Source organism: Panthera leo, chromosome D1, assembly GCF_018350215.1.
Source record: "Panthera leo isolate Ple1 chromosome D1, P.leo_Ple1_pat1.1, whole genome shotgun sequence".
Classification (NCBI taxonomy): domain Eukaryota; kingdom Metazoa; phylum Chordata; class Mammalia; order Carnivora; family Felidae; genus Panthera; species Panthera leo.
In genome coordinates this window covers 28,032,416-28,045,399 of record NC_056688.1, presented here as the reverse complement: position 1 = coordinate 28,045,399, position 12,984 = coordinate 28,032,416, and the positions used below count along the sequence as shown (strand labels likewise).

General features: G+C 40.4%; 1 non-coding gene across 1 annotated transcript; it reads right to left on the bottom strand.

The window, feature by feature from the left end:
- Nucleotides 1-5,868: 5,868 nt before the first annotated feature.
- LOC122201555 lies at nt 5,869-5,995 on the bottom strand. Its single transcript, XR_006194251.1, has one exon. It is a non-coding gene; the product is annotated as a U6atac minor spliceosomal RNA (small nuclear RNA).
- Nucleotides 5,996-12,984: the final 6,989 nt, after the last annotated feature.

The window sequence follows — 12,984 nt, the reverse complement described above, 5'->3', positions numbered from 1 at the left end:
CTCACTAGCTTAGGGGTTCTGTGGTTAAACAGAGGGCTCCAGTCTTAGGAAGGGCATTACTGCAGCAGCAGAGTCCATGTATGTTGAAGCGATGTAATATAGTATGACTTTTCGCTTTAATGGAATTTTTCTAGACCACTAGGAAAAAAAGACTCCATTAACCACACTACAAAGGCCTCTACTTATTAGTATTTTAGAACAGTGGCAAAACATTTCGTGAATATAATTATTGCTGACAAATATGAAAATTGAAATCAAAGTTAAATTTTCAGCTACAGTGCCTCATATGCCAGCTTTCTCTGACTTCAACTATTGCATCAACACATTTATTCTTCCAACAGTTTCAGCAGAAGATTGGCTATTTTCCCTCTCCCCTAATACCGCTTGCTTTCTTCCCCCAGCCCCTCAGCCCTCCCTGGCTTGGGCCCTATATATTTTGAAGCATTAAATCTGACATATTCATCTTGGTGGCTGGCACTAGATAACTAACTTCATGTTTACCTGTCACAGATACAGAAATGGGCTGAGCAGGGTACTCAGGAAGCTGCTTCCCTCTCCCCACCCTCTCTCCCTCCACCCCCAATCCTACCTTTTTTTTTTTTTCAAATAAAAGTCATTTGACTGATTTCAAATTCCTCGTGATATCAGGACAGAAAAAAAAAGAGGACTTGTCAACACCTTTCTTTCTTTTTCCCTATTAAGCATACTGTAAAAATCAATCCCTTTTGTCACTTCACTCTGCTTGCGAGAATGTTTAATGGATGTCAAGGGAGCTAATGATCGCTGGTAGAAAATTCATTTTAGATTTGCTATTTATAAAGTGCTCAGTACTCAGGTGGGAAATTAACATGAGGCAAGGAGTCGGGTGGGGTGGGGGAGGGAGAGAAATATAGAACTGGGGCCCTGCCAGGCTGGCAGTTGCTTTGTGTAGGCGGTACCCAAGGCATTCTGGGGGCAGAGGGCGCGTGTGTCAGAGATGCTGGGTGGGATAGGGCAAAGAATATAGGCTTAGGAAACATCCAGATCTGGGAAAGTTGATCTTTCTGAGCCAAAATTTTCTCAGCAATAAAATATCTACAACACCTAGCTCACAAAGTTGTAGAAAGGATTAAATAAAATATCACACATAAAACATTTACCAGTGCCTGGCATTGAGTACTAGTACATGTTTAATAAATGTTAAATTTCTTTCCTTGTAGCCCCATAGCCCTGTGAGGAGAACAGGACAGAGCAGGTCAGCACAAAATTGCTCAGGGATCTGGATCCAGCCAGGGGTGCACTCACATAGGAGCCCACTTAAGAATCCTGAGTATTACCTGGGACTTATAGCATCCAGGTGATCAGACTGGCCAGTGGTTGTCAAATGTTAATGAGCATCAGAATCACCAGGAGGGCTTCTTAATACACAGACTGCTGAGCCTCATTTCAGACTTTCTAAAGGTCTATAGGCCTGGGGTGGGGCCCTGGGGTGGGATGTGAGAATCTGCATTCCTGCTAAATTCCCAGGTGATATTAATGCATCTGGTCTGGGACCACATTTTGAGACACAGAGGCAGGCATATAAACTTAACTGTCTCAGGAAGCAGTGAAGCACCACCTTCTAACCAGTGCCTTCCAGATAGACAAGTCCTTCCCCACCCCTGACTCACCCCCACCCCTCAAACCAGTATAAGAGTCCAAATTCTGAAGCAAACCACTGAAGGCTAGTTAATTCATTCCCCAGGTCTACATCACTGGCCAGGCAGGAGAGGCAAGTGCTGACTGAGGTTTATTTTCTGGCTTGCTGCAATGTGTAGCCATGGGCAGTGCCTCAAGTGCTCAGATGGATCCCCTTCATCCCCCACAAAGTTCTCTCGGTTGCACGTGGGATTCCAGGTCCCAAAGCTCTGGTCTACCCTCACCCTTCTAGTTTCTCCTTCTCTGGGCCCTTCTCTTGGATACTTCTCTGTTATATTTGTATTAACAGCAAATCTCTTTTGATTACTCACTCTCTGTTGAAACAGACAACCTGTTGCCACGTGTTTGATTACTGAATCCCAGGGGAGATCCTATTTGCAATGTAGCCAGTTACAGTACACTTGGCATTGCACACAGTCATTGAGCTGCTAATTCATTGTCTAAGAAGTTGCTTTTCAGTTTCTGATTTTTCAATAATAGGCTTCTCACGAAGCCCTTAAGCTTCGGAAATAAGCCAAAAACTGCTTTTCCAGTCATTTACATAAACACAAGCGGATCAGGAGGGGGAAAAAAATGGAATAGTTTTACATGTAATTCCTGGGGCTCTGGAGCCTCCGCAGATAGCATGTCAAGGCTGCAGGTCTGGAAAAGCACCGTGGGAAGTATGCCGGCTCGCAGAAAACCTGACACCAAGGCGAAAGATAAATCCTGAAATTTCTCCTGACGCCGAGCCTGCCGCTTTGCCGGGGCTGGACAGATATTCTGGGCACCAGCAAATTGTTCTGTCAGCAAGGCGCTCCCTCGGCTGCATCTTGTTAGGGACTCTGTCACTCATTCGCCAGTCACAGCACCACAGCCCCACCTCTGAGGCAGTGTTCTGTCACCTGGGACAGGTAAGTGGTGTAGTAAACCTGCCCAGGAGACAGCGCCCCCAGGGAGGGAGCTCCATCTTCCTGAAGCTTGCTCCGCACTTCTCTTGTGGGGGATGTGGATTCAGGGTCTAGCCCTTATATAGGTGCTCTTTTCCTTACTTCAAGAGGTAGGAACTTTCTGGCATGTGAGCCACTTTCAACCACCATCTTGTTTCTTTCTCTATTTTATCACTCTCTGTCTCCCTCCCTCTCTCTCCCCCTCCCTCCCTCCCTCCCTCTTTCCAGATGTAGATTTTACAAACAATCCAATGATCCAGGAAGAACAGCCATTCTTTTTCTTCCCAGCCAAATCATATTCCTCTTCATTAAAAAGTAAATAAACAGACTACTAAAACTTCCAACTTTTAAACGCCTAATTCTTATCAGGCTATTTCCCTTACATAGCTAGTACTCAATGGACAAAAGGTAAAGGACCAGATAAAAACAGAATAAATGATGGGGCGCCTGGGTGGCTCAGTGGGTTAAGCATCCGACTTCGGCTCAGGTCATGAGACTTCGGCTCAGGTCATGATCTCACGGTCCGTGAGTTCGAGCCCCGCGTCGGGCTCTGTGCTGACAGCTCAGAGCCTGGAGCCCGTTTCAGATTCTGTGTCTCCCTCTCTCTCTGACCCTCCCCCATTCATGCTCTGTCTCTCTCTGTCTCAAAAATAAATAAACGTTAAAAAAAATTAAAAATAAAAAATAGAATAAATGCAAGATGCCCGTTTAACTTTGAAATTCAGATCAACAGCAAATAATTTTTTAGTATAAGTATATGCTGTGATAATAAAAAAAATTGTTGCTTATCTGGAATTCAAATTTATTGAGTGTCTGGATTTTTATTTGCTAAATCTGGCAATCCTAGCAAAAGGTAATATTCAATTATTTATTTTATATATTTTCATTGCTTACATACCACCAAGCTTGCTCTGCCCTGATGTTTTTGTTTTTTTTTTTCCCCCCTAAGGTGGTTATATTCAAGAGAAACTGAGACCCCTCATATGAGGACAGAGATGTGACTATCCTCTCCACCTCCATCCCCCACCACTGACCTTTCTAGTCAGAGCTCCCTCCATCTGTGTTCACTACTTCTCTAAGTCAGTGGTTCTCCAAATTTAGCATCAATCACCTAAAGGGCTTATTAAAATGCACATAGCTATGTTCCAGAAAGCTCCAGACTTTCTGATTCAGGGACTACACTTGAACTGCCACAACTCTAAGGACATTATATAGAAATAAACTCCTTCTTTTCCTTGGGCAGACTAGTAACAAGGAAACTAATGAGTGGTCCACATGAAGGCTCAGTATAGAAATGATAGAGTAGTAGAGTGGGTATCACAACTCTGTCCTCCTTTTCAGCCCTTTAAATTCTTTTCCTGGTCTTGTTTATTCCATCACCCTCAATATTAAAACAAGTTAGTACAGTGTTGCACTGGGCTAATCCTACAGGAAGGATATTTGCAGTGTGTGCAAAGGCACTGTGCTGTGGTGGGGCATTAGTGTCCAGGGTCAGTGTCTGGGGTCAGTGGAGCAAAAGCAAGAGACAGAGCCTGAACAGAGACAGGGCAGACAGGCAGGAGAGGAGGGACAGATACAGGTCATCCAGAGGCCTACCTGAACTGAACTGGTGAGTGATTATAGGAGAAAGAGTGGTCCAGGTGGTGGTGGTGGGGGTGTGTGTGGGGGACATGGTGAGGGGGACTGAGAGGGAATTGAAGTCCCCAGTAAATGAGCTGCTCAAAAACCCCATAAAAATGTTGGCTTCTACTTTTCTGATAAGTATTGAGTACCAGGTTTCACAAACATAATTCAGTGAAAACATGGAAACTACATTCCAAGGAAGTTTAAATATCCTATTTTATGGATGAGGAAAATAAAGGCTCTGGGAAAAACTCAATATCAAAGGTCAGAGTTGATGATAGAGCTCAGTTGAGAAAGAATATTCTGACTAATGTACAGATCAAGAAATATAATTTATGTGGTTATGCTCTGCAAGCTGTAAATGTAAAACTCAGTCTGTGTAATTCCTTTCAGGGTTAACTCAAGAAAGGAGTTGGAGATCAGCCCATGTTTGAGAGATGGTCTGCTACCATCTCCTACATGGCAGGACCAGAACCATAAACAGAGATGGAAAAATAGGGTAGGAGTTGATCATATTGTATCTGAAAATCAGGGAGGAGAGAAAGCCATGAGGAAAGGAGGGTTATTACATAGGAGGGTTTTGCCCATTACACAGGTCACTGTTTTTGTCCTTTTCTGCTTTCTGGAAAACAAAACATACAGATTTATGGACATGTATGTGAACATGTACACACATGTGTGCAAACACACCTCTTGGCCAATTTATGCTCAGAGAAAATCAAAGTCATTGAATGCAGACTCCTCCAACTTCCTGCAGCCAAGCTGAAAAGTTTGGCTGTATCCCTACTGCACAAGGACAGCTGATTCTCCCTCTTTTTGCATTTTTCTTTATCTGAGTAAGTTATATGCAACATAAAAGAAACCATTTTAAACATTTTAAATGCACAATGCAGTGGCATTAATACATTCACAGTGTTGTGCAGCCATCATTACCATCCATCTCCCGAACTTCTTCATCATCCCAAACAGAACATTTACCCATCGGATAATAACTCCCCATTCCTTCCTCCCCTCAGCCACTGGAAACTTTTAGTTTCTGTATCTATGAATTTGTCTTTCATAAGTACCTCATATAAGTGGACTCATACAATATTTACCCTTTTGTGTCTGATTTCTTTCACACTGTTTTCAAGATTCATCCATGTTGTAGCACGTGTCAGAATTTCATTCATTAATTTCATTAAGGCTGGAGAACACTTGACTGTACATATACATTGTATTTTGTTGATCTATCCATGCACTGATGGATCCACTGATGGATCCATTCATCCACTGATGGGTTGCTTCCACTTTTTGCCTATTGTGAATAATGCTGCTATGAAGATGGCTGTACAAATATGAGTCCCTTCTTTCAAATTTTTGTTTGAAAATTTGTATATACCTAGAAGTGGAATTACTAGATCATACAATAATTCCATTTTTAACTTTTTGAGGAACCACCAAACTGTTTGTCACAATAGTTGCACCACTTTACTTGCCCACCAGCAATGCACAGGGGTTCCAGTTCAATTTGTCCATATCATCACCAACATTTCTTTACTTCTCTTTTTAAATGTTTTAAACAACAGCCATCCTAATGGGTGTAAAGTAGTATTTCATTGTGATTTTGATTCGCATTTCTCTAATGACTAGAAATGTTGAAAATTCATGGTTAGATGCCACAAAGTAGGTGGTGATATCTTAACCACATGTGTGTTGTATGGGCCCAAAGGCTTCTTCCATCCTTCTTGGGGGGAGATCTAACATTCCCTCCTGTCATACAAAATGCTAATTGTCTCTTAACATCCATCCTCCCCTCCTGCCATGATAATAAGCCCCTGAATTTGTCTGGGCATGTGGTCATCCAAAGTGGATGATGCATTCCCCACACTCCCTTGCATCTGAAAGAAGCAGTGTAACCAAGTTCTGTCCAAAGGCATGAAATGGAGAGTGCCATGTGAGGGCTTCCAGGAAGGAACCTTCTTTGGGAGATAGTACACTAGAGCATTCTGTCTCTTCTTCCTCTCCTCTTTTGTCCCACTGTCTGGCACACAGATGCTGCCATCTTAGATAGAAGGTCAAAACCATGTACAATAGATCCAAGCCACAGAAAGGGCTGGGTCTCTCAGCTTAGAAAACATGACACCAGCCATGAACAAAGTGGAGTGTTTCTGTGGCCACAGAGAAAAACTTCTATCTTATTTAAACCATTTTTACTGTGTAGTTTCTGTCATTTTCAGTTGAATCCAATCATAATGGGAATTCTCAAATAAGTTTCTCCTTCCTTACTTTATATAGTCATGCAATTTTTCTTTCTCCTTGTCTTCATGACTCATTTTTTTACTGGTGCTCAAGATTCACCACTCCTCCTACCCTTTCATATTCCCTAACAGACCTCACTTGGTCAGTCATCTCCTAGATCTTCCTTTCATCCTTCCCTTTACTATCCCCTGCCCTTCAGCATTCAAAGAGGTCTTTCCCCTCTTACAAAAGCCACATCTTCTCCAACTGCAATTCCCCTTTATCCCCCTATTTCCTCCCTCTTTTTTTAAAACAATAATAACAACACAAAAACTTTTTTGAAATAATTGCTCACATTTTCTATATCCTTACCTTACTTTTATTACCTACACTAGGGCTCTACCCCATGAAACTGTTTTCCCAAGGGCATAGAAGATATTTTTGTCACTAAGTATAATCTCATTTGATCCTCAGCAGCATTTGACACTATCATTGTTCCTGCCTTCTCCAAATACACATCATTTGACCTTGGTGGCATCACACTTTCCTGGATTTTCTTATATGTTTTTGGTCACTTCTTGTCAATTATCTTCCCAAGATTTCTTCTCTTCCCAAACTTTAAATACTAGTTACCTAGTATATACTCTGTACTCTCTTCCTGGGTCATTAATTGTATCTATGTTGTAGACCATCTTTGTTGAAGGTTAGAGATCTCTCCAGAGTTCCAGATTGATGTAGTTAGCTTCTTATTGGATAACACCTTGAAAATGCCCATTAGGCATCTTCAAACCCATCATGACCCAAACTGCATTTATCACCATCTCCTTAAAATCCACCTGAACATCACTTACCCCCAAACTAGAAGTTTTCTTTCACTTTCCTTTATCACTTGCCATCCTCTTTCCTTTCCATATCCAAGTTATAACCCTTCAACCTCCACAATTCTTGAATACTCCTGTATCTCCCCATCTCTGCAGCACTCACCCTGGTTGCTGATTGGGTGCAACATCCTCTAGAAGGTTACCTTGCCTCTAGTCTTGCCCCCTTTTTAATTCATTTTCCACACTGTCACTAGAACAACATTGCAAGATTTTTTAAAGCATGTTAACATTTTTAAATAACTCAAATAATGTTATTTAATAATTAAAACTGCAAATCATCATTTTACTATCTGACATGCAACCTTCAATACTTGTCTCTCAATATAAAATCTTTAATAAGAAACATATGCCATTCAAGCTCTGACTTCTGCTTACATCTCTCCCTATAAATCTTGTCTGTCTATCTTCATCCCTTCTTCCCCATTCCCTAAAGCCCCCAAATCACACAAGCACAGTCCATCTAGCCAAACTGGTATTGGATTCCTGGATTCCTACCATGGTCTCCTTTCTCTAGGCTCTGACATATGCAGTCTAACATTTATCTTTCCTCTTACCTGGTTAAATATAGTCAAGTTTGTGTCTCAGCCTTCATATATCTTCCTTCTAGAAGACTTTTCTGACTCAAAAAGTCTTCTAGATGATGCCATAGCAAACAACACTTACTTTTATCTCAGTACTTACTATGTCGTATTGAATTGTCTACTTCCTTCAGTGTAAAAACTATGTTTTGTTGTTGTTTTTGGCTAAGATACAGAAGGGTATGAATAAATCATTCTGGAGTGGGTAAAATATAATATAAGTAAAAACTTGGCCATGCCATTGAGTCTATTATTGAAATATGAATGTAATGAAGAACTTGGCCATACCCTTGGGTCTATTATGTTGCTTTTTTTTTTTTAAATCATTCGTCTTCATGATGTGGAGATTACAAGTCTATATCATTTAAGGATGACACAAAGCTGATGGTGACAGATCATTGGAATCCAAAAATAATCAAAGTGAATTTAAATACAGGACACAAGGTGCAGTAAAATTTCAAAAACTTAGAAGAAAAATTTAAAGAAAATTAACTATAAGCAAGAATAGGAGAGGTCTTACATAATGGCATTTTTTTTTGTGTGTGAGAAGAATGAGTACAACATCAATATGAACCAAGAGTGTGGTATCTGAAAGAGAGAGAGAGAGAGAGAGAGAGAGAGAGAGAGAATAGGGATGCCTGGGTGGCTCAGTCAGTTAAGTGTCCTACTCATAATCATGAGTGTCCTAGCTCAGGTCATAATCTCATGGTTCATGAGTTCAAGCCCTGCATCCAGCTGTCTGCTCTCAGCAGAAAGCTCACTTTGAATCCTCTGTCATTCTCTCTCTCTGCCCCTCTTGCTCTCTCTCTTTCTGTCTCTCAAAAAAAAATAAATAAATAAACATTGTGAGTTCAAGCCCCGCGTCGGGTTCTGTGCTGACAGCTCAGACCCTGGAGCCTGTTTCAGATTCTGTGTCTCCCTCCCCCGTTCACGTTCTGTCTCTCTCTGTCTCAAAAATAAATATATGTTAAAAGAATTAAAAATAAATAAATAAATAATAAAAAAAGAAAATAATACAATAATAAAGTGAACTTATATAACTATAAAGTCCAAAATGTGGTAGGTAAGAGTCCATGCCTCACTTATCAATCAAACTATATCTAGGAGAGTTTGGTAATGCATTTTAGTGAATCATTATCAAACTAGAGCATGTCCAGAAGATAAGGATCAGGATGATTAATGGTTTAAAATCATGCCATACAATAATCATAAGAAGGAACTAAGAATGTCAAGATAAGTAGTATTCATGATAGGCATCTTTTAGAAAGAGGATCACACAATATTAGTTATGTTTTTGAATAGTTCTAATTGGCAGAAGTTAGAAAGAGACAAAATTTTGCTCCACATAGATTCATTAGGATTATATTCATCTACAAGTAATAGAAACCTAATTAAATAAGTTTTTTTTCTCATAAGTGATAGTAAGTATGGAAACATGTCTTCCAGTGCTGGTACAACTGCTATGTCATCTTGAACCCAAGGTCCTTTTATTAGATTTAGCCATATGGAATTGCCTTATACTCAATTATTTTTGATTTACCAAAACAGCCAAGTCCATTTAGTTTAACCTAAATTCTTCCTTCTTTGCCATTCTTGATATGTGTTTTTTGTCTGCCTTTTTACAGGCTCTCTCCTGGAACTCTAGGTAGTATGCCATTTTCTCCATCAAGAGGAAGGGGCAATGGCATGGTTTATAAAGCACAGTCTCCCTGAGTACAATCCTCAAAACCCCAACCAAACTTGTGCTTTTATTGCATTAATCTGAACTGCATTGCATGACCATACTGAGCTACAAGGGAATTTTTGTGGTGAATAGTTTGAATGGGCACATTGCTGCCTGCAACAAATTTAGAGCACCGTTTATACAGAGAAAGGATAATAATTGATTTTGAGGAGATATCAAAAGTGTTTGCCAGAATAGTGTTTTCCAAAGAGTTTATCAACTATGAAAAGGAATACTAATATCATTTATTCTCAGTTGTAACTGCACAATAGAATAATCTGTACTTATTTCAAGGTAGAGGTGACTTTGTCCTATACTAACCTATACAATGGGTATTTTTGTAGGTCATCCCTGGGCACCTGCTTATAATAATCCCCACAGGTGATTTTGATAGACAGCCAGAACTGGGGAGCACAACTCATGTGGTTAGTGTCTGATTACTGGGAATATCTGGAATGGTTGGGCAGCAACTGATGAACATCATTCAGATGGGATTTGATGCCTTGAGTGGGAGACTGAGAAAATTCCATAATTTCTCACAACTCTAGGAGTCTGTGAAAAAGCTTTTGCATTTGATGAGTAAATTATTTTGGCCTTGACAAGGCTTTGGCAGTGCAAGAAAGTAATGGAAAAAATGGTGATAGGGCATTAAGATCCTTCTATTAAGAAGTGTTAGGGAGAAAGGAAGGAGAAATATAGAACAATCAATTAATTCTTATTTGTTTTAAAAATTAGCACAATGGTTTATCCAACTGCAGATGTCTATACACCACTGGTTGCATTGAGAAAAAAAAAAGCCGTCAATTAACCTTTTCCATGCCTGGGCCAGGTTTCATCTTGACTGTTTAAGAGGAAAGTCAAATGCCCTGGTGGACAATTTTGTGTGAAAGGGAAAAAGTAGATTTGAAGAAGCAGATAAGAAACACTTGACCACCTCATCTTCTCCAACTAAATACAATCCATCCAGTCACTTTCCTCTTTTCTTAGATCCAAACTTCCTTTGCCTGTGTGTCTCCCCATGACGCCGACATAGGTTCAGATAGCCATCCCATCCTCCACTCATCTGATCTATTGACCACTACAGTGACTATTTTCTGCTCTGGGGTAAGTTTAGTCATAAATACTGAGCTCATCTACCACTACCCAGGTGCCTACAACATATGGTTTATGACTGATTATATCCAGGAGATATTGCTAATATATGGGATTACAGATTCAGAGTCCCCAAAAGATCTTGTCAGAAAGAAAGTATCAGTTGAATCTAATAAGATAACTTCAGAAAGAGTAAGTTCTGAGATCGGGTTATTGTGCACATCATAAAACACCACAAGCATAGGAGAAGGAAGGTTTGAATTAACAACAGCTCAACAGAAGTTGACAGGATCATATGGCTCCTAAAACTTAAGGGAATCTCATGCTGTTTTCCCTCTCTCTCCTTCTCTCTGTCTTCTTTCTAGCTATAAGTTCTGAGTATTTAATTTGTGCTAAGTGTTGTGCTCGGTGCCCTAGGAACATAAAGATCAATAAAGCAGTCCTTGACCTCTAGGAGCTCAGAGTCTGGTAAAGGAAGATAGACATGTAAGCATGTACCTATGCCATGTGTAGTGGATGTTAAGTATAGCGGTAAGTACAGGAGAAATGGAAGTATAGATGACAAAACAAGAGACTGCAGAGGAATGCTGAGCTGGAATTTTTCTTGAATTGTAAGTTTTAGATGAGGGCAGCACTCAGCAGAGGGAGCAGTGTGCACACATGCTGTGCAGAAGAAGTCCTCAAGCAGTCCATGGAACAGGAACAGGATTGCAAAGGATTAGGAGAGGCTGGCAAACCCAGGCCAGACCTAGAGGGTTTACATTACCTTGCCAAAGGGCTGAGATATTGTCCCTTTTGGGTTGGAGCCAGGAGGGGCCATATTCTATAATATTTTGGACTACTCAAAGCACACTGGGAGAAGAATACTTTAAAAACAATATAGAATAACCCAGAAGAACTTTGGATAAAAGCAATCAGCACCCTTTCTATGGATGATAAGATAGAAACTAGGAGAAAATCTTGCTATATTTAGCCCAGTGGAGGGAAAATTTGAGGGAGAAGGGAACACAATTTTTTTTGAAATATTTAAAGTAAATTCATGTTGAAGAAGGATTAGACTTGTCCTGTGAGTAGTAGTATTTGTATCAATCATAATACTATTAAGTAATACTTCTTGAGAACTTACAGTGTGCTAGGCAGTGTTCCAAGCACTTCATCTGCAGTAACTTATTTAATCCTCATAACAGCCTTAAAGCTAAGTCCCATAATTATCTCCATTTTGTAGAAGAGGCAACAGAATCACAGAAGTTGACTATATTGTTTAAGGTTTCAAACTAGGAAGTGGAAGAGCCAGGGTTTGGACCCAGGCAATCCAGCCACTATATTATAATGTCTCTCTAGACCTAGAGAAAATGGCTAAATCTGTAAGAAGACAGATTCTCCCTCTCCTTTGTCTTCTTCCTCTTCCTGTCTTCCTGAAATCTAATGGTCAGGCACAATAATCTAGAAAAATGTATGTTTCCCCTTATTGGAGACAGAAGCTAGGGGACCACTGCAGCTCCACTATTGAGGTATCAAAGTTCAAAGAGAGAGATTGAAATAAGTCATCTTGAAAGTTCCTCTGGGCTTGAGCTGGTTGTGACTCTGGGATTGGATAACATAGCAGTGTGAACACTTTAGGGAGCCAGCCGTGTACTTTGTGAGTTACCCAGAGACTGCCTTTGGCACACATTTGCATGGTAGCTCTGTTCCCCGTGTGCCTCTGAGCCTGCTGACTCCATAAAAAAAAACAGGCAAGTTTTCACTCATGTATGCAGAGCCAGAGCCAACCTGACTTGGGGAGTGGAACCAGCATCACTTCTGCCTAACACACTAACTGCAATTTTGCCATTGAGGTTCTTGGCATTGAGCCTTTGTTGCTCAAGAGAAGGAGAGCAATGGAAGCAACACTGCTGGCTAACTGACTCGGGGAAGAGACTGGACCCTGAGCAGAAGAGAAATATGAAAATCTTCACACTAAAGAATAGAGATTCTTCCAAGGTTCACCATCGCTTAGCACTCTCTAAATCCAGCTCTAACACATTCTTTCTTGACCCACATTCAAGTGGCTCCTAATTCTCTTATAAGATGGATCGGTTAAAGAATCCTTATCATTCCTGGATTCCTCTATGAGGGAAATGCTGTGACTAGTTAATCATTTTCTCCCATCCTAAGGATGCCTTATAAAGAAATACATACATATATAGATATGTGATAAAATATATATGATATAGCATGTAGTGTTTGCATTGCACACACACCATTCACACAGTCTGACTTTG